The sequence below is a fragment of the Hyperolius riggenbachi genome, chromosome 3, assembly GCF_040937935.1.
Source record: "Hyperolius riggenbachi isolate aHypRig1 chromosome 3, aHypRig1.pri, whole genome shotgun sequence".
In the NCBI taxonomy this organism is placed as follows: domain Eukaryota; kingdom Metazoa; phylum Chordata; class Amphibia; order Anura; family Hyperoliidae; genus Hyperolius; species Hyperolius riggenbachi.
The window spans coordinates 411,672,302-411,696,792 of NC_090648.1; the positions used below are offsets into that span (position 1 = coordinate 411,672,302).

The 24,491-nt window shown below is 43.0% G+C and overlaps 1 protein-coding gene across 11 annotated transcripts in view; it reads left to right on the forward strand.

The window, feature by feature from the left end:
* Positions 1–24,491, forward strand: part of P4HA2 (prolyl 4-hydroxylase subunit alpha 2) — a 634,411-nt gene that overhangs the window by 519,710 nt on the left and 90,210 nt on the right. The window contains exon 1 of one of the 11 annotated variants that reach the window (XM_068277455.1): positions 1,403–1,476. The exons of the other annotated variants lie outside the window; for them this stretch is intronic. The gene's annotated coding sequence lies outside the window, so the exon portion shown is untranslated. Of the gene's footprint in view, positions 1–1,402; positions 1,477–24,491 lie in introns of those variants that run through there. 11 annotated transcript variants of the gene reach the window in all.

The window sequence follows — 24,491 nt, forward strand, 5'->3', positions numbered from 1 at the left end:
TCTTTCTTGCTCTCAGAAGCCATTTTCTTCTAGGAAAGTGTTTTATAGTTGGAATTTCTTATCAGTGAAGGTCACACTGTAGTCACTTCCTGTCTGAGTCAGGACTGAGTCAGCCACTTACATACCTGATATTTACCTCTTTCAGGCAGAGAAAGGAAAAAAAGGAACACAGCATAGTTACATACCCATGTCTATCTCATTATGCCACATGTCAGTTGTGGTATCCTTTAAGTAATTTAAGATTTTTTTTTTTTTTTTTTTTTTTTTTTTTTACAGATGGTCTTTATTTAGTTACTGTTTGTTGTGGTGTCCTTACTTACAGTTACTATCAACTGCAGGGACTCGATTCCTCTGGCAATAGTTCAGGGCCGAGTTCTTTACAGATGCGTCACTAGCCTACAGGCAAATCTGTTATAAAACCAGATATTATTATTAACTTTAAAATATGGTTTAAAAATCAAACAGGGCTTTGTGAATTATAGCAAATGTTAAAGGGAGTCTGAAGCTAAAAAAAAACATACTTACCTAAGGAGAGAGTGCCTTTTTCTCCTCTTCTCATCGTTCCTGTGCTGGCTCCTCTGTTAGCAGACTGCTCTCTTCCACTGTGGGTGGGCTTCTGAAGTTTTCTCGGGCTCCTGAAGACTTCCAAAGCCTCCCACGGTGGGAAATTTGAACGGAGGAGCCTGCGAGGGGATGAGAGGAACGGGAAAGGACCCCTTTCCCCTATGTGACCACGTTGGAACTCAGCCACTAAGCATCATGTAGTGGTGTGTACTGGCTGTGATTAGATGTCAAGAGAGGCCCTTTATATAATTTATTTTTTCCCATGATGCATAATTACTAAATATGCAACTAAGTTATCCGGCACTGGCAGTGATCGTCTGATGCTGGATAACTGTTCTTTGTGGTTGCTTGAGACTCAATGTTAAAAAGGGCCTAGCTAATAAAGTACTATACCTCACTCTATATACAAACCATGAACTTTGTGTTAAATGTTAAAATACAGTAATTGAAAGTATATCAACCTTGGGGGAGCCATTGAACCCAGTCTTTAATCACAGCAGAGGCCACAAACACCCTAAGAAGTTGGCCTTTACCATTGTGAGTACTGCCGGCGATTTGTGCTAGTTAGTTGAGCTCTGGGTAACCGGGACTCTTCTGCATTCCTAAAAGCTGTACATACTTTTAGGGCCACTGGAGTGCAAAGTGTGCCTACAGCCCATTGATTTTACTGAGCCATGCTAATCCAACGCACATGCAGCTGTTGTGGACTGGTTGGTCCTTTTATGTAGAATTGTTTTTCTGTAAAAAATGTTTTACACAACATGAATTTTCATATGCTTAAAGGAAGCCTGGGGAACCTATTTTATATTATTGTACCTAGAAATGGACATAAATTTACTAGAGGCTGAAGGGAGAAGAAGGGAAAGACAGCGAGGGACCAGGACAGGTATAGGGCGCTGAAAGAAGCCCCAGGTAAGTTAAACTGGTGACCTTAGTGTAACTTTCTCCCACTTGTAAACGTATGCCTTGTGCTTTGGCAATAGGTGATATGTTACTTTTATGCATGGCTTTCACTGGTCCAAAGATGCTGTTACTGACAGTGCGTTTGGTCTGTTAAGCAGTGGTGTGTCAGCTGTTGCCATGGGCTATGTGTCACTCCCAGGGCTGAGGCAGGGGAACAGTGGGGGAAGGTCGTTGGCCAGTTCATACACATTGAAACTCATCAGGGGTGTAACTAGAAATAACTGGTCCCCCTGCGAAAATTTGGATAGGTGCCAAATAATCGTAATACGGGCAGAGTTTCACTATAAAATAATTGTAGTGGGGCAGCGTTTCACCATAAAATAATCGTAATGCAGCAATATTGCACCATAAAATAATCGTAAAGTGGACAGTATTTCACCAGAAATTAATCGTAATGTGGGCAGCATTTCACCAGAAATTAATCGTAATAAGGGCAGCATTTAAATAGAAATTAATCGTAATGTGGGCAGCATTTCACCAGAAATAAATAGTAAAGTGGGCGGCATTTCAGCAGAAAAAAATCATAATGTGGGCAGCATTTCAGCAGAAATAAAATCGTAATGTGGGCAGCATTTCACCAGAAAGAAATCGTAAAGTGGGCAGCATTTCACCAAAAAATAATGCACCTGCAAAAAAAACAATTTACTCACCTGGCAGAAGCCTCCTCTTCCGGCTGGCCTCTGGCGCGCAGCTCCCCCAACGATCCTTCCGCAGCAAATCTTCAGCGCTGAGAGGAATAGCAGGGCTATGGGAAGATGGCGCCCAAAGCCCTGCACTGGAGACACAAATAGTCTTCAGTGCAGGGCTTCGGATGCCATCTTCCTGTAGCCCTGCTCTGCCTCCCGAAGACTCCTGCAGGCTGAGGTGAGCTGCAGGTGGCTGGGAGAGAACTTCCGCAGCGTCTATTAGACGCTGTGGCCTGTTCAACACCCGAGGGGTCCACAATCGTTCCCCTGCACACGTCGCTTCTGCTCCTTTCCCCCCTGCACTGCAGGGCTCTAAAGACTGGATAGTGTGCTGATTAAGGGCACAATCTCTGACATAGAAGACCAGGGTTTGAATCTTGTCTCTTCCTATTCAGTAAGGAGTCCTTGGGCAAAACTCCCAAACACTGCTAGTGCTTACTGAGCGCGCCCAGAGTGGCTGCCTTACAAAGTACTTTGAGTCCAAGAGAAAATCCCCATACAAATATGATTTTTGTTTTAATGAGGTCTCTATAGAGGAGAAGGAGGAACATGGAGTGGCTTCTGCGGGCAAGGCAAAAAGGGGGTAGAGTAGACTCAGCCACTGATTATTGGCTAAAAATCTGGAATGTTGGATGATCAATCGACCTTGGCATACACCTGCACTTACGCTAGACTTTTGTCTGAGACGGCTCCAACCAGCCACTCGACCACAATCTCATTAATGTTTTAGTACTGGCCCCATAGTCAGTTGGACACACTTTAGATATCTGCACATGCATCTTTATTACTGTCTGCACTTCAGCTGTTAAAGTGTCTTTAAAATTCAATATTCTAATGTTATGAGTACATAAAACTTTTATCCTAGTATAACATACATTTATGGCCATTGTAAAATGGCACATTTAGTTTTTAACCTTTGTAGTATAGCACTACAGCTTTTGGCTATGCTATTAACAAAAAGTTACAGATTACCCAGCAAGCTCATGGTGAACCAGAACTCATCAGACTGTGTAAAAGGCTACAAAGGACCAAAAAGCCCTGTTACTACAGTCTGTATTCATGTTGGATTATTGTTGCTTTGTACTATTAACTAGCTGACATATCATTGTATTCCAGCTGTTCTGGAGGTGTGGTTAGCTCACAGGACAGCAAAGGATTATTTGCATACCCAGCGGTTATGCATCGTCGTAGACATCTGAGTAATCGCAGATACCTTCTGTTTTAAAGTGTACCAGAGCTGCAAAATTAAAAAGATTTTATACATACCTGGGTCTTCCTCCAGCGGATGCTCGGATCGCTCCCACGCCGCTGCCCGCAACTTCGGAAACCGGGTCCTCGCACTTCCGTCAGTCAGAGCTGACGTGAGAGAAGTGTGACCTCTACGTATCTCTCCAGCAGCTGCTGAAGAGATACGCAAAGAGCGCACTTCTCCTTCGTAGCTGGCCGTGACTGATGTCAGCGACGGGACCAGGTTCCCGAAGCTGCGGGCGGCGTGGGAGTGATGGGACTAGTTACAGAAGGACCAGGTTTTATAATGTCAGCCTAGACTGCTTGAAACCTGCAATGCCAAATGAAAAGCAAATCTTACATTTTGTAGAAATACCGTAGAGTAGAACGACATATTCACTTTCTCCTTAAAGGGAACCAGAGATGAATAACCCTTGTGTATTTTACCATATATATCAGTAAGAACATTAGAGAAAACCCTTACCATGCTCTCTGTTTCATCCTCACTGCTAAAAGTGTCTGTTATCAGCTGTGATAAGAATCCCGGACTGAGCATTCAGTCTGGCTTTGCAGGGAATAATTATAGCTGAGTCATTATAGCAGAGCCACAAGGGGGCAGGCTTGAGCTTGAAAAGACACAAGAAAAGACAGACTCAGCTATAATCTTTCTGTAGCAAAGCTAGACTGAGTGCTCAGTCAGGGATTCTTATCAGAGGTGATAACAGTCAGATTAAACAGAGAACAATGAAACAAAGCAGATTAGGTGTTTACTGTCATGTTCCCACTGATATATAAGGTAAAATACAAGAGGGTGATTCATCTCTGGTTCTCTTTAAAGAGGAACTCCAGTCAAAATAATGTAATAAAAAAGTGCTTCATTTTTACAATAATTATGTATACATGATTTAGTCAGTGTTTGCCCATTGTAAAATCTTTTAAATCCCTGATTTACATTCTGACATTTATTACATGGTGACATTTTTACTGTTGGCAGGTGATGCAGCTGCTGCATGTTTTTTTGGCAATTGGAAACCGCTGTAAACAGCTATTTCACACAATGTAACAAGGTTCACAGACAGGAAACTGCCAGGAGTACCACGGTCCTCAGAGTTTCTTGTGGGAGGGGTTTCACCACAATATCAGTCATACAGCGCCCCCTGATGGTCTGTTTGTGAAAAGCAATAGATTTCTCATGTAAAAGGGGTATCAGCTACTGATTGGGCTAAAGTTCAATTCTTGGTTGGAGTTTCTCTTTAACTGACTTATTACATGGATTGTAGGTTCACAGTTCAGTTTTTTTTTCTCAGGGAGATAACTGTTTTTAACTATCAATGGTTAAACATCCTGTAGCTTTATAACAACTGCATGTAGTCACAGATGATTAAGCGGAAAGCCAGCATGAGGTGAAGTCATAGAGAAATGAACATTTTACAGCTGTGGTTTTATATACTTACTCTTCCAAGTTTGTTCGTGTTTTTAGTGTTCAGTCTTGGCATAGTTTCTTCTCCTAGATGTAGTTTGCTCCTAAAATATAATGGTTTGACAAGTTCCAGAGTCCAGTAAAGTGTGTGGCACACATAGTATTTGGTGTGGAGCCACTAAGGCAAGCAACATTTTTCCGCGTGTTGCGGCGACAGGTCGCCCGTGAGTATGAGCCGTTGCACGGGCGTGCACACCGAACCGTCGCTCGTCGCTGATGTCGCCAGGCAGTTGCCGCCGTAACTCCGCCGCATCTGTCGCTAGTCCGCGTGAGTATGCGGACTAGCGACAGCAACATAATTGCAAATAGACGGCGCTTCCGGCGAGGGGGGAGGAACGTCGGCGACAGCTTCCGTCGCACAGCTGATTCCTCTTCTGCGTGTGTACGCGGAGGGAGCTGGCGACGAGCTGTCGCAGGCCTGTCGCGAACACGCTCACGTGTGCTGGCGACAGGCCACTTATGTAGTCCATGAGTATGGGCCATAAGTCTCCACATGTTGCTCCTTGTGGGCATCAATGATGATGATTTATGCCTGACTTTACCATGCCAAGTTAGAGGAATGTGACAAAAGGACACAGCGGTCATGGGACATGTGTAGAGAGTTTCACCTCTGGAGGAGACACAGAAGTACATCAGAGGTATGTCTTCAACATAAAATAAAGTCAAATACTATAATACAAAGGATAAAAATGGACAGTTATAGGATCTACTTGAATGAAAGGCAGCCAATGGATGACTGATTTCAGCTTTTTTGGGACATGCAGGCTGCTCAGGTCCATTACTTTGACACATTGTGGTCATTCGCACAATTGCAAAGGTGAAAAAAGTAATCAAAATGTCAGCCTTGTGCAGAATGTTCCAAATGTATAAAACTCGTGATGGCTGTGAAAAAAAAATCCAGAGCTATTTGTTGCTGATCACTTCAGCCTTTATCTAGAGCTTATTATTATTATTATTTGGATTTATATAGCACCAGCATATTACGCAGTGCTGTAAAATACATAGGATTACAGATAATAGCAGAGGTGACTGACAAAACAGTACAGGTTATGAGTAATATGATACACAACACAATACTGATAGTAATACAATGCCAGATCATACACTGGAGTGGTAGTCCCAATAATACAAGTTCACATTATTCTGGGAAAGTAATAATACTCAAGGAGAGATGGCCCTGCCAAAGGCTTACAATCTAGAGGGAGGGGATGGTGATACGAAAGGAGGGGGCTGCATCGAGACGTTCTCAGCAGAGCGAGTTGAGGCAACTTTGAGTGGGGTAGGCCACCTTGAAAGGGTGAGTTTTGAGAGCTTGTTTAAAGGTGTTGAAGGAGGGGGCAAGCCTGATGGTCAGTGGGAGAGAATTTCACAGGATGGGGGCAGCTCTAGTGAAGTCCTATAGTCGTGCATGGGAGTGCGAGATGCATGGGGTGTTTTGGAGGAGCAAAGTGGGCAACCAGGTGTGTATCTGCTAACCAAGTCAGAGATGTAGATCGGGTAGGACTTGTGTATAGATTTGAAGGCCAAACATGATTCTGAAGCGGATTGGAAGCCTGGGTTCTCAACAGGTGGCATGCGTACACCAGGGGTACTTGGATTGGTTTCCGGAGGCACTCAAACTTTTGGTAGTCAATCTTGAACTGTGGGTTCTGGATTTTTTTTTTAAATAATGCATAAATAAGTCTAAATATGTATTTTTAGTTCAATAAAAGCATGAATGAATGTTTAAAAAGCTTTCATACAGAAATATTGAATAACAAATATGTATGTGTCATTTGGGTACTTCAGATAATACTATTCACAATAGAGAATTACTCAGTCTTTCATACAGTGTTACGTGATGTAGTGATGTTGAGAAACGCTCATCTAGACTAGCATACAGCTCCATAGCAGTGGCTGGGAAACACATAGTGAACACCCAGTGTCATTGAAGGCTCCTGAGTGCAGCCTGAAGTTCACCTTGCAGTAAATCAACTTCTGGAATTTATTTTCCTGATAATAGATAATTAGTGCTTGCCATGACTTGGCAGGACAAACTGAAGCTGAAATTGTTCTACATACAGTACTGCAGACATGCATTTCTAGACACTTACTCACAGCACAAACCAAAAAGATAAAGTGACTGTGTGCAGTTTACCATTTCAGCTTGGTATGGTCTGGTTTATAACTAGAACCTTGTTTTTAGAAAACCACTACAAACCAAAGCTCCAACATTAAAATGGTATTTTAAGAACAAATGTCGGTTAGTGCAATGGAACAGACAGCATCTTGACTTTTAGAAGGAGGGAACACATATTTTTCCTAAAATTGCATTGCAAAATGCTGTGATATTTTTATGCTGGACTGGTTTCACTGTATTAATGGTGCACTGGTTAACATGCTAGTGTTAGAAGTGCAGAAATTAAATATATAGCTGCTTAGAAATAATGGGATCACATTTTAATTAGGGTACTTTCTCATGTTGTGCATCCTGAAAAGTAGGATCACAATCATGTTTAAAAGCCACATCAAGTTTTATGACTGCAATTTGACACATACAGTGAAGCATACAGTACACAGAAAATATGCTTCACTGCAACTGCAATCATGTAAGTTGTCTGATAAATGCACGTCACTCCAATGGAATCCACCAATGCCGCACCACTAACGTGCAGATGTGAAGCTACCATTGCAATATAATTGCATCACATTATGATGTGATTGTATTGTTCACCATACCGTCCATACCGTAATGGATGCAGTGTGAAACTATCATAAGGCCCTAAGACAGGGGTGTCAAACTCAAATATAGAGTGGGCTGGTATTGCACACTGAAACCAAGTCGCAGGCCAACTTCAATGTCTAGTGGCCACCTCCCTCCCTTATAAAGTCCCCTAGTGTTTAACCACTTAAGGACAGCAGTGTTAAACCCCCCTAAAGACTAGGTACTTTTTCTCTAAATGGGCCACTGCAGCTTTAAGGCCTCACTGCAGGGCCGTGCAACTCAGCACACAAGTGATTCCCCCCTTCTCCCCACCAACAGAGCTTTCTGTTGGTGGGGTCTGATCGCTCCCAGGTTGTTTATTATTATTATTATTATTTTTTTTTTTTTTATTTTTTTTTATTATTTTACTTTTTTTTTTCTTCTCAGATCCCTCCCTCCCAGCAGCAGCCTATGACAGCGGATCGCTCCTGTCTCCCCCAGGGGGACAGCCGTGTCACACAGCTGTCCCCAGTACAGCGCTGCTTTAGATCGCAGTGCTGTACAGACTTATTAGACATCGGAGTCTAACTCCGCCTTCCATGCGGAGATGCTCGTGCATTGGCGTGCGCGATCTCCTGCTAGACCCGCTGAAGGCCATTCACACTAATCGGCATGGAGTGGTCCTGGGGCTGCCTCCGCATTCACGCCAATTGCCGTGGAGCGGTCGACAAGAGGTTAATGGTGCTTCCTCCCGTACAGTTCCCTGGTGTCTAGTGGCCCCCTTCCTCCCTTATACAGTTTCCTGTTATCTAGTGTTTTCCTGGTTATCTAGGGCTTTACCTCCAGTATTACTTACCTTGGTGGTCTAGAGTGGGCCAAAAATAATGCAAAGTGGGAAAACCACTTGAGGGACACATTTTATGGTTTTGCATGTAAGATTTGGGTCCCGGGCCAGAATTTGACATGTATGCCCTAAGACTTGAAGAAAAACTTAAATTTTACCTGAGAAACCTCCTGGATCTTCTGAAACTGGCCCAGAAATGTCCTCCAGTTGGCACAGGTGCAGTCCAAGAGCATTCTGCGCCTGCACTGTAGTACTGCACAGCCGTAGAACGCTCCTGGCCACAGGTACGCAATGGGGGCGTGTGCAGCCAGGCCGTGCATGTGCAGTACACTGGGACCGGAGGACTTTCCGTGGCCAATTTTAGAAGAATCACACTCAGCAGATCGTTTAGAAACAGCCTTATCAGTCTGCCGACAATGCGTACAAACACGCTACTGTCGGCTGAACCCCGCGGGAGGGTCTGACGGACCCGTCGTTGGTGGAAGTAGTGCGTGTGTACGTACCTTTATAGTCAAAATGTATATTGGTGCAGAGTGTGCAGGGAAGCCCTTACTGAGCCAGCCTTGCTCCAGGTCCCTATGTTCCACGCTCCGTCCTGCTGCCCTCCATCCTGGCTCCATGCACCATCCTTAATCTGGCCAATAGCAAGAGACATGAGCACACCCAAGGTGTTTTTGGCACCTATTGGAGGGAGTGTGGGCTCATGTGCCTCAATGTGATTGGCGCAGGATGGCGCCAACCACGCTACAACTCTTCCACCCCCTGCCCAAAATCAGCCCACCCGAGGTGCTGTCGGCACCTATTGAAGGGAATATGGGCTCATGTGCCTCAATGTGATTGGCATAGAATGGCACAAATCCCGCAACAGCGCTCCCATCCCTGGACAAACCCGACAATGACACCAGCATCCACATGGTCAGTGCAAATACCAGATTACATGTGGAGTCTGTGCTATGAGGCAGACAAAAGGCCGGAAGCAGCATGGTGGCCTCTCTGATCCCCCAACTCAAGCAATCCACAGAGCAGGCACTGCTGGTGGCTGTGGGAGCTTCGGAAGTGTGGGAAAGCCTTGCTGTGATTGGCTGCTGTGCAGAGTGCTTGAGCAGCAGTGCTGCACAGCCAACTCCAGCAAGCAGTGACAAGTTGGAATAGGTCCATAAGACGCCCCAGCACTATAGACGCACCAGGTTTAGTGTGTTAGGTTTTTCCCTGATTTTTTTTTTTTTTTTGTCGTCTATACCTAGGTGCGTCCTATAGTCTGAAGAATATGGTACTTTGCAGGGACACTAGCATATAGGACTTAAGACTAACACACACTATATATGTTCTGTTTCTTCCTTATAAGTGGTTAGCGCTCTCTCCTTGCAGCGCTGAGTCCCCGGGTTCTAATCCCAGCCAGGTCAACATCTGCAAGGGGTTTGTATGTTATCGCCGTGTCTGTGTGGGTTTCCTCCGGGCACTCCAGTTTCCTTCCACATCCCAAAAACCTACAGCTAAGTTAATTCGCTTCCCCCTGAAAAAATTGGCCCTAGACTATGATACATGCACTTCGTGATACATACATAGACACATATGACTAGGTAGGGACTAGATTGTGAGCCCCTCTGAGGGACAGTAAGTGACAAGACAGTATACTCTGTACAGCGCTGCGTAATATGTTGGCGCTATATAAATACTTAAATAAATAACAATGTTTCTAGAACACTTAGTAAACTATGGTTTACAGTATTTCAGTTTCTTAGCTGGTCATAACAGACTTTAGACCTCCTCGAGGATTTCTAACAGAAAATGCCAATGGGAATTCCAGCTTACTGTAATAAATTAATTTTGCCAGTGCTGCACTAGTCATTTTATTACTTATATAATTTTCTTTCCATTTAAAACTGCGGCCAACTGTTATTTTGTATAATTGCCTGGATGTTCTCTGTTCTATTTCCTCTTTGCAATTTTGGCAACAGAAACTCCATCAAAGAAGGGAAAATGTAAGGTCTCACAGATGCTTTTGAGGGTTAAGTTGTTTCATTGTTTGTAGGATGATTAAAACACACATGCATAGAATGTGCAACAAGAAAAAATAATTACTTTTAATCTTATTCTTTTAAAACATCTGTTTTGATAGAAAACAAAGTATCTTCAGAACACTTTATATAAAAAAGTATATTGGTTGTCATTCATGTAGACATCTGTGGACCCCATACAACTGTTCCCACCCATGTTTGTTAATAACGTCCTTAAGTCTGTCCATACACTGGTCAGTATGGCCAACAGATATATCCCACTCTGTTCCTTATCCGATCAGGTGAGGGATCTGCTTGAATCTCTCTCCCTCCCCCCCCCCCCGTGATGGAGTTAGCGGTACGTACTGGAGTGCTAGTATCAGGTTCCTCACTGATGTAGGAGGAGAAACATGAGGTTCAGCACTGACATTTGAGAAAAGCATGGGATCTGGGGAACCACAAGCTTGATTTGGTGGGCAAGTGCTGCCATGCCAGTCCTTGCATACCTATCACCACCTGCCTAACTATCAGTCAGTTACTTCCTGTCACTGTCTGCCTGTCATTGGTATATGCATGTCATTGATAGCTGCCTGCATTGGTGGTAATATCTGCACATCTTTTCCGTTTTCCTGTCAAACTTGTTTAGTAAATTATGAGTATTCATTGTGGGGTTTTTTTGTATCGTTTTTTTTTCTTAGAGGCGTTTGTGTTACTGTGACATGAGGAGCTTTCTTTTTCCCAGTAATATACATGGTCTGTTGATACAGTGCCTTCAGTGTAACTGAAGTTCAAATACATTTGTTAGTCCATTTTCTGGCTCACGGACAGTGTGTTCGGCCACGTTTTACCATGGCACAATGCACATAGAGCCCAGATGTGCCCCTCATCTTCTGGAACCTTAGCAATGCCCCTGATTAGTGTCCATTTGAAAACTTATACATTTGGATATAGAACAGATGTGGGGAAAATATTTTTTTTTCTGTTCTCACAAAAACTGGTATACCTCATTATACACTACCGCTCTCAGACTGGATGATTTTCATGCAAGAGGAGAGAACTGGGGGATGGGTGAACCCGGTCAAAATGACTCTCTGTTCTGTGTAAACTCTTCTGCTTCCTGCAAAATGTCAAAAAAAGCCTTCCCCCTCACACTTAAGGAAGGCAGGTAACATGTACAGTTTAGTTACTGCAGGCCTCTTTCTGCATGATGATTTTTGTACTACAGGGTCTGCATTCATCATTGTTTATCACCTAAAATGAACAATTATTTGAACAGACGATGGCTAGTAATGTCGTCTGTAACCTGTTCAAAGTGGTTTTCCTGTAGGCTTCTTCTTGCATAGGGGCATTCAGATATTCCAAGCCAAGTCTGAAATGCATTCATTGTGCATGAGATCACCGATTGAGCAATTTTTGCATATGATTCCTCTCCCAAACATAAAAGCAACAACTTATTTTATGTGGAAATTGTTAGATTTCCCATCCCTCTTCTTTTTCTTTACTGCCTGATGAATTATTTGAATCCCCCATGCACGTTTACAGTTACAGTGAAGCATTTTTTTATGTACTGTATGCTTCACATGCTGCTATTGATTTATATAGCGCCAGCATCTTCCATGGCACTGTACAACAAAAGTCAGGGTATAAGAATAAAAAGTAAAGAATACAACAATTAACAAGACAATGGGGATTACAGATGATGCTGTTTACAAATGAACTACATATTTTCACATGGAAGATATGCACACATGTTAGACAGCATTGTGAGACAAAAGGGGAAGAGAGCCCTGGCCAAAAGGCCTTACAGTCTTAAAGTGGTCTGAAACTCCAACATAACATTCAATAAAAATGTGTTTTCCTACTTTTTATTACTCGTACAGTTATCATATTTGCTTCTGTGCATATGTGATATTGTCTGTTTACAAATTACAAGTTTCCAAAGTATAGTTTATCGTGCCTTAATAGCTGTCATTGCATTTTATTCAAAATGCTTTTATTATATATTAACATATTTTAATGAGCTATTCTGAACTGTGTGTGTCTCTGAAGCAATATGAAATAAAACACACAAGGGGCAAGCACCATCAACCACACCCTAAAGTATTTGGGTAATCCAAAATGAGTGTGCAGAAAGGAACTCATAAACCAAAATGTAAACATACAAAGAACAGTAGTTCCCTAAATAGACTGCACCACTCATATAAATAAATATATAATCATCTTTATTCACAAAATAGTTTAAAAACAATAATGATAACCATGCATGGAAATAAACCAATATATATACATAATCAACAAAAACATGTGTTTCCACTCCACATACTACAAATGATAGCAAAATACATGAATGGCAATGTAATGGAGTAAAATCCACTGCCAGTAAGGTAATATGAATGTATACCAGGAAGCCTCAGCAATACAGTGTGAATATATCCATAAATAACAGAAACATGTGAGGTAGATTCCCAAAAAGAGGGAGAAGATAGTGCAATATAGTGCAGAAGGTGCAAGTAAGCAGCATGCAATTGCTGTAAATAGGAAAGTGCATGAAGAGCAATATCATGTGACAAGGGATGCCAAAGAAGAAAAGAGCAAAAAGACAGCGTGTGAACGCTGGAGCAAGATGCTGGTGCTTACCGAGAGTATGAATCAGCAGGGGATGTGGGGCATGGTCACCTAAGAGAGCCTCTTAGGTGACCACACTGTCTTTTTGCTCTTTTCTTCTTTGGCATCCCTTGTCACATGATATTGCTCTTCATGCACTTTCCTATTTTCAGCATTTACATGCTGCTTACTTGCACCTTCTGCACTATATTGCACTTTATTGCTTTTTTTGCACTATCTTCTCCCTCTTTTTGGGAATCTACCTCACATGTTTTTGTTATTTATGGATATATTCACACTGTATTGCTGAGGCTTCCTGGTATACATTCATATTACCTTACTGGCAGTGGATTTTACTCATGTACATTGCCATTCATGTATTTTGCTATCATTTGTAGTATGTGGAGTGGAAACACATGTTTTTGTTGATTATGTATATATATTGGTTTATTTCCATGCATGGTTATCATTATTGTTTTTAAGTGTTTTTATACTATTTTGTGAATAAAGATGATTATATATTTATTTATGAGTGGTGCGGTCTATTTAGGGAACTACTGTTCTTTGTATGTTTACATCTGAAGCAATTTGAAGCACACATTGTAACAACATTGGAATGTAAACAAAGATACTGTTATCACTAGTTTGGATGCGGATTTGAAGCTGAATAGTAGGACAAAGTGCTTTGTTTAACCATTTCAGTAATGTTCTGCTAAAAAAAAAAAAAAAAAAAAAAATTATGGGTAAGTAGCTTTCAAGCTGTGAGGAATCTTTTAGAGCAAAGTAGAAATGCTGACTTTCAGACCACTTTAAGGTTTAAACGGTCGCTTAAGGCTAGAAAAAAAAGTTTTACTCCTAATAAAACACATTAAAAACACTTGGACCTCAAGGATTGACCTGGCATCCCCTGCATCCCACGCACGCATCACATCCATCCATACATGACATTCATCAATTGAGAAGCAATTGCATGCATTTGAAAACAACCTCAGAGCTCTGGGTGAGGAACTAATATTGACACAGCAGTCCAACACTAAATCCGATCTGAACTGAGAGAAAAATAGATGAATAGCTAGCCAGCTTCAAGACTCATTTTTGTGCAGGTTTCATAGGAAGAAAAATACAGTCCATTGCATATGTGGGTTTGCAGACTTCACAAATCAACCACTTGAGACAACAGTAATAACCAGTTATATAGCACAGCAGCGTCTATTATTCAGCCGGTATCTCTCATCAATGCCAGTTATAGAAAGCAAGCAAGTTAGTAAGCTGTTATAGCAATGGTATTAGTTTCATCAGCCAATTTGAGCACTGCATGATGCACTCTATACTGTCCAAGGGGAGAGTGCCCCTGTCTCTTACGTGTCCCAGTGGATCTGTGCCGGGTATTAGGACCATATGCATGCAAGCTTGATCATTTCAATGCTGGTGATGAACATCAGTGGCGCTGGATCGGCCATCCACGCCGCAGCAGCGGCAATGGCGGCAAGGAGCAGTAGAAAACGCTCTCAGAGCGGCGTGGGCTCATACCAGTGGGCGAGGCCGGCCTCCTGTAGCTCCTCCCACCTACATGTTTCGCCCAATGGGCTTCATCATTCACCCTGATGAAGCCCATTGGGCGAAACATGTAGGTGGGAGGAGCTACAGGAGGCCGGCCTCGCCCACTGGTATGAGCCCACGCCGCTCTGAGAGCATTTTCTACTGCTCCTTGCCGCCATTGCCGCTGCTGCGGCGTGGATGCGCCGATCCAGCGCCACTGATGTTCATCACCAGCATTGAAATGATCAAGCTTGCATGCATATGGTCCTAATACCCGGCACAGATCCACTGGGACACGTAAGAGACGGGCACTCTCCCCTTGGACAGTATAGAGTGCATCATGCAGTGCTCAAATTGGCTGATGAAACTAATACCATTGCTATAACAGCTTACTAACTTGCTTGCTTTCTATAACTGGCATTGATGAGAGATACCGGCTGAATAATAGATGCTGCTGTGCTATATAACTGGTTATTACTGTTGTCTCAAGTGGTTGATTTGTGAAGTCTGCAAACCCACATACGCAATGGACTGTGTTTTTCTTCCTATGAAACCTGCACAAAAATGAGTCTTGAAGCTGGCTAGCTATTCATCTATTTTTCTCTCAGTTCAGATCGGATTTAGTGTTGGACTGCTGTGTCAATATTAGTTCCTCACCCAGAGCTCTGAGGTTGTTTTCAAATGCATGCAATTGCTTCTCAATTGATGAATGTCATGTATGGATGGATGTGATGCGTGCGTGGGATGCAGGGGATGCCAGGTCAATCCTTGAGGTCCAAGTGTTTTTAATGTGTTTTATTTGAAGTTCTCTGATTCAGTCTGTGACTGCTGTGTTTTTTCTACAATAAAGTAACCCTTTACATGTGACTAAGCGAGGCCTCACTTTAACTTCATTTGGTGGGAGATTTTTTAGATTTAGCAATCTAAGTTTAAGGCCCGCAAACATCTGACACACCTGTGCATGGAATATGGCTTAATGCATGTCACAGGAAGATAGCCAGATGAAATGTCACTTGAAGACCGCTGATTTAATATAAGTAAAAAAGTTTTACTCACCTGGGGCTTCCACCAGCCCCCTGCAGCTGTCCGGTACCCATGCAGTCTCGCTCGGATCCTTCTGGCCCCGCCAGCAGCTACTTCTGTTTTCAGTAACAGGCGCCAGCAGGCCTGGGAACGCAAGTGATTCTTTGTGTTCCTGGCCGCAATAGCACCCTCTATACTGCTATTGCATCCAGGAAGGTGAAGAAATACTCGCGTTCCCAGGCCTGTCGACACCTGTCACCGAAAACAGAAGTAGCTGCCGGCGGAGCCAGGAGGATCAGAGCGAGACTGCATGGGCACCGGACAGCTGCAGGGGGCTGGTGGAAGCCCCAGGTGAGTAAAAGTAATTTTCTTTTTCTAGCCTTAAGTGTCCCTTTAAGGGATTGGGCAGTACGTGAAGGGAAGTGTACTAGTTAGGGGAGTGTGCTTACCTGAAGATTGCACCTAAAAGGGTAAGTGTGGGTGAGTGATGGATGTGTTGAGGGGGAGAGTGTTCCAGAAGCAAGGAGTGGATTGAGAGAAGGCCTGTAAGCACTAGTGAAAAGAGATGACCAGAGAGGAAGACAGAAGAATATTGATAGTAGAGCAGAGATTGCTTGTAGGATGGTATCTGGAATAAGTTTGTTTGGATAAGATGGAGCTAGGTTGTAAAGAGCTTTGTAGGCGAGAGTCAGGATTTTAAATTGTGTCCTTTTGTGTAAGTGGCAGCCAGTTAAGGGACTGACAGAGGGGGATAGGGCTGGAGAAGCGTGAGGAGAGGTGGATGAGTCGTGCAGCAGAGTTGATGGACTGTAGCGGGGCTAAACGTTGTGAAATAATCAGGGCATGCACCAAAAGTTTGGTAGTGTCCTGTGTAAGAAAAGGATGGATGCGGGAGTTGTTTTTTTAGGTGAAGGCAAAAAGAGGAGGATAGTTTGTCAATGTGTGGTTTGAATGAGGGACTCAAATCCAGTACTGCACTTAGGCAGTGAGCCTGGAGGACAGGCGTTATTGAAGTGCCATCAACAGAAATGGGCATTGAGTTGTTAGGTGGAAAGATTACTATTTCAGCGTTGTTCATATTGAGATTTAGAAAACAGGAAGACATGAAGGAGGAGATTGCATTGAGACAGTCAGGGACACAAGCTTCTATTATTCTAGTGAGTATTCTAGTCAGGAGCTGAAAAGTAGATTTGGGTATCATCAGCGTATAGGTGATATTGGAAGCCAAGGGAACTGATTAGCTGACCAAGACCATAAATGTAGATAGAGAAAAAGTCAGAGGACTGAGCCTTGGTGAACTCCTACAGTGAGGAGTTGTGAAAAAGAGGTGGTGGCGGAGTGAGTGACTCTAATCTGTGAGATAAGAGGACAGCATGGAGATTGCAAGACCCTGAGGGCCCATTTCCACTGCTGCGGAAATCGGGCTGAAACCGCAGAGTTTATCCGCAAGCAAATTGTGCGAAGAAACTCTGCAGTAAGGGATAATGCTGTCGCGGTCCAAATCGCAGCATTTTTCCATGCGGGCAGCAGCGAATCTGATAGCTGTGCATGGCATGGCTTCTGAAATTAATCTGCGTATTCGGAGAGTATTCGGAGGGTGGTGCACTGTGTCAAACGTGTAAGAGAGATCGAGGTGGATGAGAATAGAGTAGAGGTCTTTAGATTTAGCAGTTGCCAGGTCATTGGTTACTGAGTTTTGGATGAATGGCTGGGGTGGAATCCAGAATGGCGGTTGTCAAACAGAGAATTAGTGATAAGGTGATGGACAAAGTAAAACTAGACGTGGTACTCAAGCAGTTTGGAAGAGAAAAGGAGGAGAGAGATAGGGCGGTAGTTGGGCAGGGAAATGGGGTGAAGAAAAGGGTTTTTTTTTTAGTATAGGTGTTAAAAGGGCTTGTTTGAGTGTGGGTGGAAAGCTGCCTTTGGTGAGAGAAAGAGAAGGGTTAAAGAGGAAGGTTAAGGCAGCTGAGTTGGTAGAGAATAGGTGAGTAAAGAGGTGAGAGGGAATGGGGTCAAGTGAGCATGTAGTGGGACGAGATTTAGAGATGAGAGAGGAGGCGGTGAGTTTAGATAGTTGTTAGAAGATGGTTAAAGAGGATATAAGGTTTGGGGTTTGTTGCGATTTCTGTTTTTTTCAGGGAGAGCATTGCAAGCCACCAGTATGAAAGTAGCCTAAATGTCATAATCTTATGACATGGTATGAATAAGGGTACGTGTAGTAGTGTTAAATCCAACTTTCTTGCATTCTTATTTTCAATTAAAGGGCTGCAATTCTAAAGCCCCATACACACAGTAGGTGTAACTTGGTGTAACTTGGCTGAGGTGGCTGTTCAGTGACTTCTCGAATGAGAATCTACCTTGTGTACAGGTGTCCTACAAGCTCTGCCGGAGACCTGGCACACTGGATCTGTACGTAACACCACTGAAGGTGCAGATTGTTTCTTTCCTAACCCCACCCGCTGGAAGCTGCTCAAGCTTGTTATGTGCCATTGTTCCTCTTCCTGGTCCATAATGGACCTATAGAATCTCACCAAGGTGAAATTCTGTTGGTCTGTTTCAAACTGCATACATGCAGGATGCCCATTCCTAGGGTATGTAGAAATGATGCTGAATTTCTGATGTTTGCAGCCCATCTTCTGAATATTGGTTTGATGGAAAGGCAAATGCTTTTAGAAATCATTTGCAACCCCTTCTAGTTTAAAGTGTAACTGTGATTAAAAAAATGAAAGGATAGTTGGTTAGCTCAGAAGAGGGGAGCCTCTGGATAGTGATCTTCATTCTTGTTCATGGTCTGTGGCTAAATGTATTAGTAGCAAAGGATGTACAGGACAGCTATGAAATTTGCATTCTTTAAAAATAAATAAATGCCTCCATATTCCTCTCATCTCAGGTTCCCTTTAAGTGAAACTTGTTTAAATAAGGACGTGTAAACTTAGATGAGGATCAGAATATATTTTAAAGGCCATTCATGCGGCAATCTACTCAATGCCGTAGGGTTCACAGATTGTTCCTTAGAACATACTTGTACAGATTGCAGAATTACTTGCTGACGTAGAGTCTGAGCCTGGGTTATGGGCAATGTGTCTTGCAAATGTTCAAGAAAGAAAAGATTTATATGAAGAGCTGGCCAGATTCCCAGTTGCTCATCTGCAGTGCAGGATTATCTGTTCTGGCAAGTTATATTTCCCTCAAGGCAAAGGATGTTCCACACTGCACTGCACTCTGTCACCAGCTGTAGATTATAGCTAATAAGTGATTAGTCCATGTATATCTAAATAATGGAGTGTGTGTGTGTGTGTGGGGGGGTGGGGTTGTTCTGTAGAAAGGGTGTAAGGCCCGGTTCACATCAGTGTTTTTTCCGGAACGTAAGCGGAACGTATACTGTACAAACGGAACGGATGTGAATGGATCCAATGTTAACCTATGGATCCATTCACATACGTCCTTTGGTACGGGTACGTTCCGGCCCCCGGATCCCAAAAATGCCGCAGGCCCTAATTTTCCAGGCCGTTCTGCCTAGCGGAACGGATCCGGAAAAAAATACTGCAGCATTGGGGGCAATGGGAAATGGAATGTTTCTTCACACTAGTGAAGAAACGGACTGTTTCACGGGGGATGGGGGCATGTACCGACGCGATCCTGAGCGAGGGGAGGGTGCAGCAGCCGGGCGGGTGGGCTATGGAGGCTAAATACATACCTAATCTTGTGCAGCAGCCGGCGGTAGAGGCTTCCGTCTTTTTTTTTTGACTAGTCACATGACGTGCTGTGTAATCAGAGCGGAAGAAGAGGAAGCCTCTACCGCTGGCTGCTGCACAAGATTAGGTATGTATTTGCTGAGTGAAATCAGATCCGATCAACCATTGATCAGATCCGTTTTCACTATGTGAACAGGCCACGGACTGAGCCATCCGGATCCAGTGTCCGGATCCGGTGAAGCGGACACCGGATCCGCTCACCGGTCCGTTTTGGCCCAAAATGCAGATGTGAACCAGGCCTCAATAATACAGTATATTTAAGAATTATCCCAAAAACATACATAACTTTGCCCTAGACTGTGGTGAACATATGACTTGTGGGTGCTGTGGGCCCCTCTGAGCGACAGTTAGTGACCAAACTATGTACTCTGCAGCACTTTGCATGGGGGCTACCGCGGCACATTGGGGTGGTTGGCTAATAGTTGAGCTGCGGCTTTCGGCCTATTTTCTAGGCCAAAAGTGTGTTGGAGGGGGAGGCCTGGGCTTATGTGCGGGGCAGCTTATGTGCATGTATATACAGTCTTTTATTATTAATATTTACTTCCTATACATTCATGAAGTGCTGACATTTTTAGTGGTTGAATAGTGTACTGTTTAAGGGCTCTGCCTCTGACACAAAAGACCAGGGTTCAAAGCTTGGCTCTTCTGGTCAGTAAGCCAGCACCTGTTCATTAAAGGGAACCTAAACTGAGAAAGATATAGATTTTTCCTTTTAAAATAATACCAGTTGCCTGACTCTCCTGCTAATCTTGTGTCTCTAATACTTTTACCCACAGTCTCTCAACAAGCATGTAGATCAGGTGCTGTGACTGAAGTCAGACTGCATTAGCTGCATGTTTTTTTTTCAGGTGTGTGATTCAGCCACTACTGCAGCCAAAGACCAGCAGGACTGACAAGCAACTGGTATTGTTTAACCACCCCCCCAGGGATGAGTATCTATGCCCCTGCAAAATGCCATATCTCCGTGCAGGGACGTAGCTACTATGTCCCTCGCCACCATGCGTTCCGGCTCGCACCCCCCTCGCATTCCCATGCTCGTTACCACCGTCCGATCGTTAGCTGGGAACACGAATCCCATTAATTGATCTAAGTCCCCGCGTAAATGAACGCCGCTGTCTGTGAGACGGCACTTTTCTTTAGGAAAGCCGATACTTACATATCCATGCGTAACTTCCTGTTTGTGTTCTAATACTATGCATACGGAAGTTATGTGCAAGGACATCTTGTGCCCAAATAGTAAAATTACATTCACAAACTTTTTTTTTTTTTCATGAAAATACATTTTTATTTTTTTTTACACATAAAATGGACCCCTTACCTCCCACACTCCCCTATAGTTACCCTTTTTTTAATATATATATATATATATATATATATATATATATATATATATATATATATATATATATATATATATATATAATTAAAAAAAAAGTAAACATTACAAAAAAAATACATAAATAGTTACCATATGGACTGAACTTTTTTTTAATATGTATGTCAAGAGGGTATATTACCATTACTTTATAAACTCTTCGCTTGTAATTAGGGATAGACGTAAAAATTGAAAAAAATGAACCTTTATTTCCAAATAAAATATTGGCGCTATACATTGTGCTAGGGAAAAATTTGACACGTTGAAATAACGCGGGACAAATGAGCAAATAAAATGAGTGGGTTTTAATTACGGTACATATTATTGTAAAACTATAATGGCTGAACGCTGAGAAATAATGATTTTTTTTCTTGTTAAAACACACATTTAGAATAAAATAATTCTTAGCAAAAAGTACCCCCCAAAGAAAGCCTAATTGGTGGTGAAAAAAAAACAAGATATATATTGTTTCGTTGTGATAAGTAGTAATAAAGTTATAGGCAAATGAATGGAAACAGTGCTAACAGGTGAAAATTGCTCTGGTTTTTCAAGAGGAAGAACCCTTAGAGGTGAAGTAGTTAAAAGGAAACATCCATATCCCTCTTAGTTAAGGTTCCCTTTAAGGAGACCTTGGGCAAGACTCCCTTACACTTCTACTGTCTACAGAGCGCACCCTAGTGGCTGCAGCTCTGGCACTTTGAGTCAGCCGGGAAAAAGCGTGATATGCATTTTTGGAGTCTTGTGTTTTCCATGGAGCTTTACAGAGAACATTGTACAATGTACGCTCCAGGAACATTTTGTTTCTCCCATCTAAGGAAGAGTGGGGTGGATGTCGACCAGTATGTAATAGCTGCCTGCAGTGTATTTTTTAGCCTTTGACATGTTGTCAGCTACATCGCAGACATGAACTCATTCACTTATTTGTGGCATCTCAGCTATGAGGGCTCGTTCACATTAGGGACATTTTTGAGATTTTTTAAGCGCTGGCGATTTTCAAAATCGCCCTGAAAGAGCTTGTGCAATGATTCTCTATGAGAGAGTTCACATCTGAGTGGTTCGTTTCCGATGCGCTCAGATAAGCGGTGCATGGGCCATTTTTGAGGCAATTCCACCTTAAAGGAAGGTATAGGTAAAACGCAAAACACGCACAAAATTGCTTTGTGTAGCGATTGCGTGAGCGTTTGTAAGAATAAATACATTGTATTTATTTTCCGGGTCAAAGAGTTCACTTCCTCACTTGCGTCAGGGAGTGAATAAAAAAAAACGCTCGGGAAAAGTGCTTTTAACAAAACTGCATCGCCCACCCAAGCGCCGGGAAAGGTAAAAAAAAAGCTTCTAAAATAGCCCAACGCAGACAGACACTCGAGCGGAACACAATTTTGTTTTCTTTTTATAAAGTATTCACATATCAATGCAGGAAGTACCGTAAATGTTATTTGAGTTCTTTTCACCAAACTGCTTTGTTGAGTTACTACAGTTGCTACAGTCAGATTTTTGTTCAAAACCTCTGATCTGCATGCTTGTTCAGGGTCTATGGCTAAAACTATTAGAGGCAGAGGATCAGCAGGACAGTCGGGCAACTGGTATTGTTTAAAGGTGCCCATACACTTACTCAATTTGAAATCGATACGCAAATGCTGACCGATCGACCGATTTCCATCTTAAATTGATCGATCCCGTCGATCCGTCCGTGCGGAAAATTTTGCTTGATCACCGGCGGGTCGGGAGTGCGTTGATAGCGCCACTTGAATATCTGACGACCGACGCTAGCGGCAATACATTACCTGTTCCGCCGGTGCGTGCCCCCGCGGTCCCTTCTCCGCACTGGGCTCCGGGGTGGCTTCGCTTACTTCCTGTCGGGGGACGTTTAAACAGTAGAGCACCCTCTACTGATTAAACTTCCCCGACAGGAAGTAAAGTGAAGCTGAAGCCCAGAGTGGAGAAGAGACAGCGGAGACCGGGGGAGGTGCGCCGGCCGGATCAGGTAATGTATGCGGGGGGCGGCAGCAGCTCCACAGATTGTGAATCGATTCAAAATCTGTTTGCAGTGTAGGCAGCCAATAGATCCCCCTTTGATCAGATTCGATCACAGAGGGATCTATCTGCTGGTCGATTTGGTGGCAATCGACCAGTGTATGGCTGCCTTAAAAGATAAATAAAATATAGCAGCCTCCATATCCCTCTCACTTTGGGTTCTCTAAATCCATTAGGTCATTTCAAAGTCCCTTGTGCAAAGAAAGAGCAGATAACAGTGGCTTCTGTCTGGTAGATGATGGCTTGCAGGGACAGGCTAGGATTAATGTAAAGAACAGAAATGGCTAAACTCTCCTTGTGTTATGCATAGAACTGACTTCACTAGCCAGATTCCAGGCCCCTTTCAGGCAAAAAACAGACATTAGAACTCAACTGAAAATATTGGTTACAGCTTTGCAAGCCAAAAAAGCAAACTTGTGAGGAAATATCAATGTAGAAGGAAGCTTCTGGACGATTCAAAGGCTTCTCATGTCCTCCTCGACCCCACTGCTGCTTGCCTGGACAAGACCACTGCGCCTGCACGATTCCTGTGTGGGCAGTAGCACAGAGCCACTTGTATTCAGCTTTTTTCCACCATGCATGAGCAGCTTTGTGCTGACAGAACTGGTGCAGGCGGATTGCCGTTGTGATTGTACACGGATGGGAGCACAACTGCAAAAGCAAATCTGACAAGCTCTTCTTGGATTTGCTCAGACAGCCTTAGCGCTGGATCAATGGGATCAAAAATGATGGGGAAGCCTAGGAACTATCCAGAGGCTTACTTCTAAGGTAAGTACTGTATGTAACCTTTTTTTTTTTTTTTTTCAATTTTGACTTCTGGTTTACAAAATTTACGAATGTATATTCACAATTCTCATCCTGACTTAGTTCCTACATGGCCTTGGAGTTTAAACAGGAACTCCAGTGAAATTAATGCACTAAAAAAATGATGTATAAATGATTTAGTCAGTGTTTGCCCATTGTAAAATCTTTCCTCTCCCTGATTTAGATTCTGACATTTATCACATGGTGGCATTTTGACTGCTGGCAGGTGATGTGAGTGGAAGGAGATGCTGCTTGCTTTTTTGGCAGTTGGAAACAACTGTAAATAGCTGTTATTTCCAACAATGCAACAAGGCTCCCAGTGTGATGTCAGAACCATGGTGCTCACATGACACTGTGGGAGGGGTTTCACCACAATATCAGCCATACAGAGCCCCCTGATGATCTGTTTGTGAAAAGAAAAAGGTTTCTCCTGGGAAAGAGGGTATCAGCTACTTATTGGGATGAAGTTCAATTATTGGTTACAGTTTCTTTTTAAATATTATTATTTTAATCGAAAAGATCAATACCGTACAAATACACCTTTTATTAATTTAGTAGAAAATGTGACACACTAAAGGTGGCCACTAACTGTCCAATTTCTAGCGAAAAATCGTTCGAGCGATCAGAAATTCTGATCGGATGAAAAATCGTTCACTACACCATCAACTAACCAATCTTTGCTTCCTATCTATCACGACCACCAAGAAAATCCAAATTTTCTTTCGACGAAAATTCATTCGGGCGACATTTTTTTCACTCGTTCATAATCGATTGTGTCCACCAATGGAGATTATTTACAACCAATCCGATCAGAATTTCTGATCGCTCGAACGATTTTTCGCTAGAAATTGGACCGTTAGTGGCCAGCTTAACATTTCAGTGCTCCATTTTCAAATTGGTGTCAGTTGTGGTA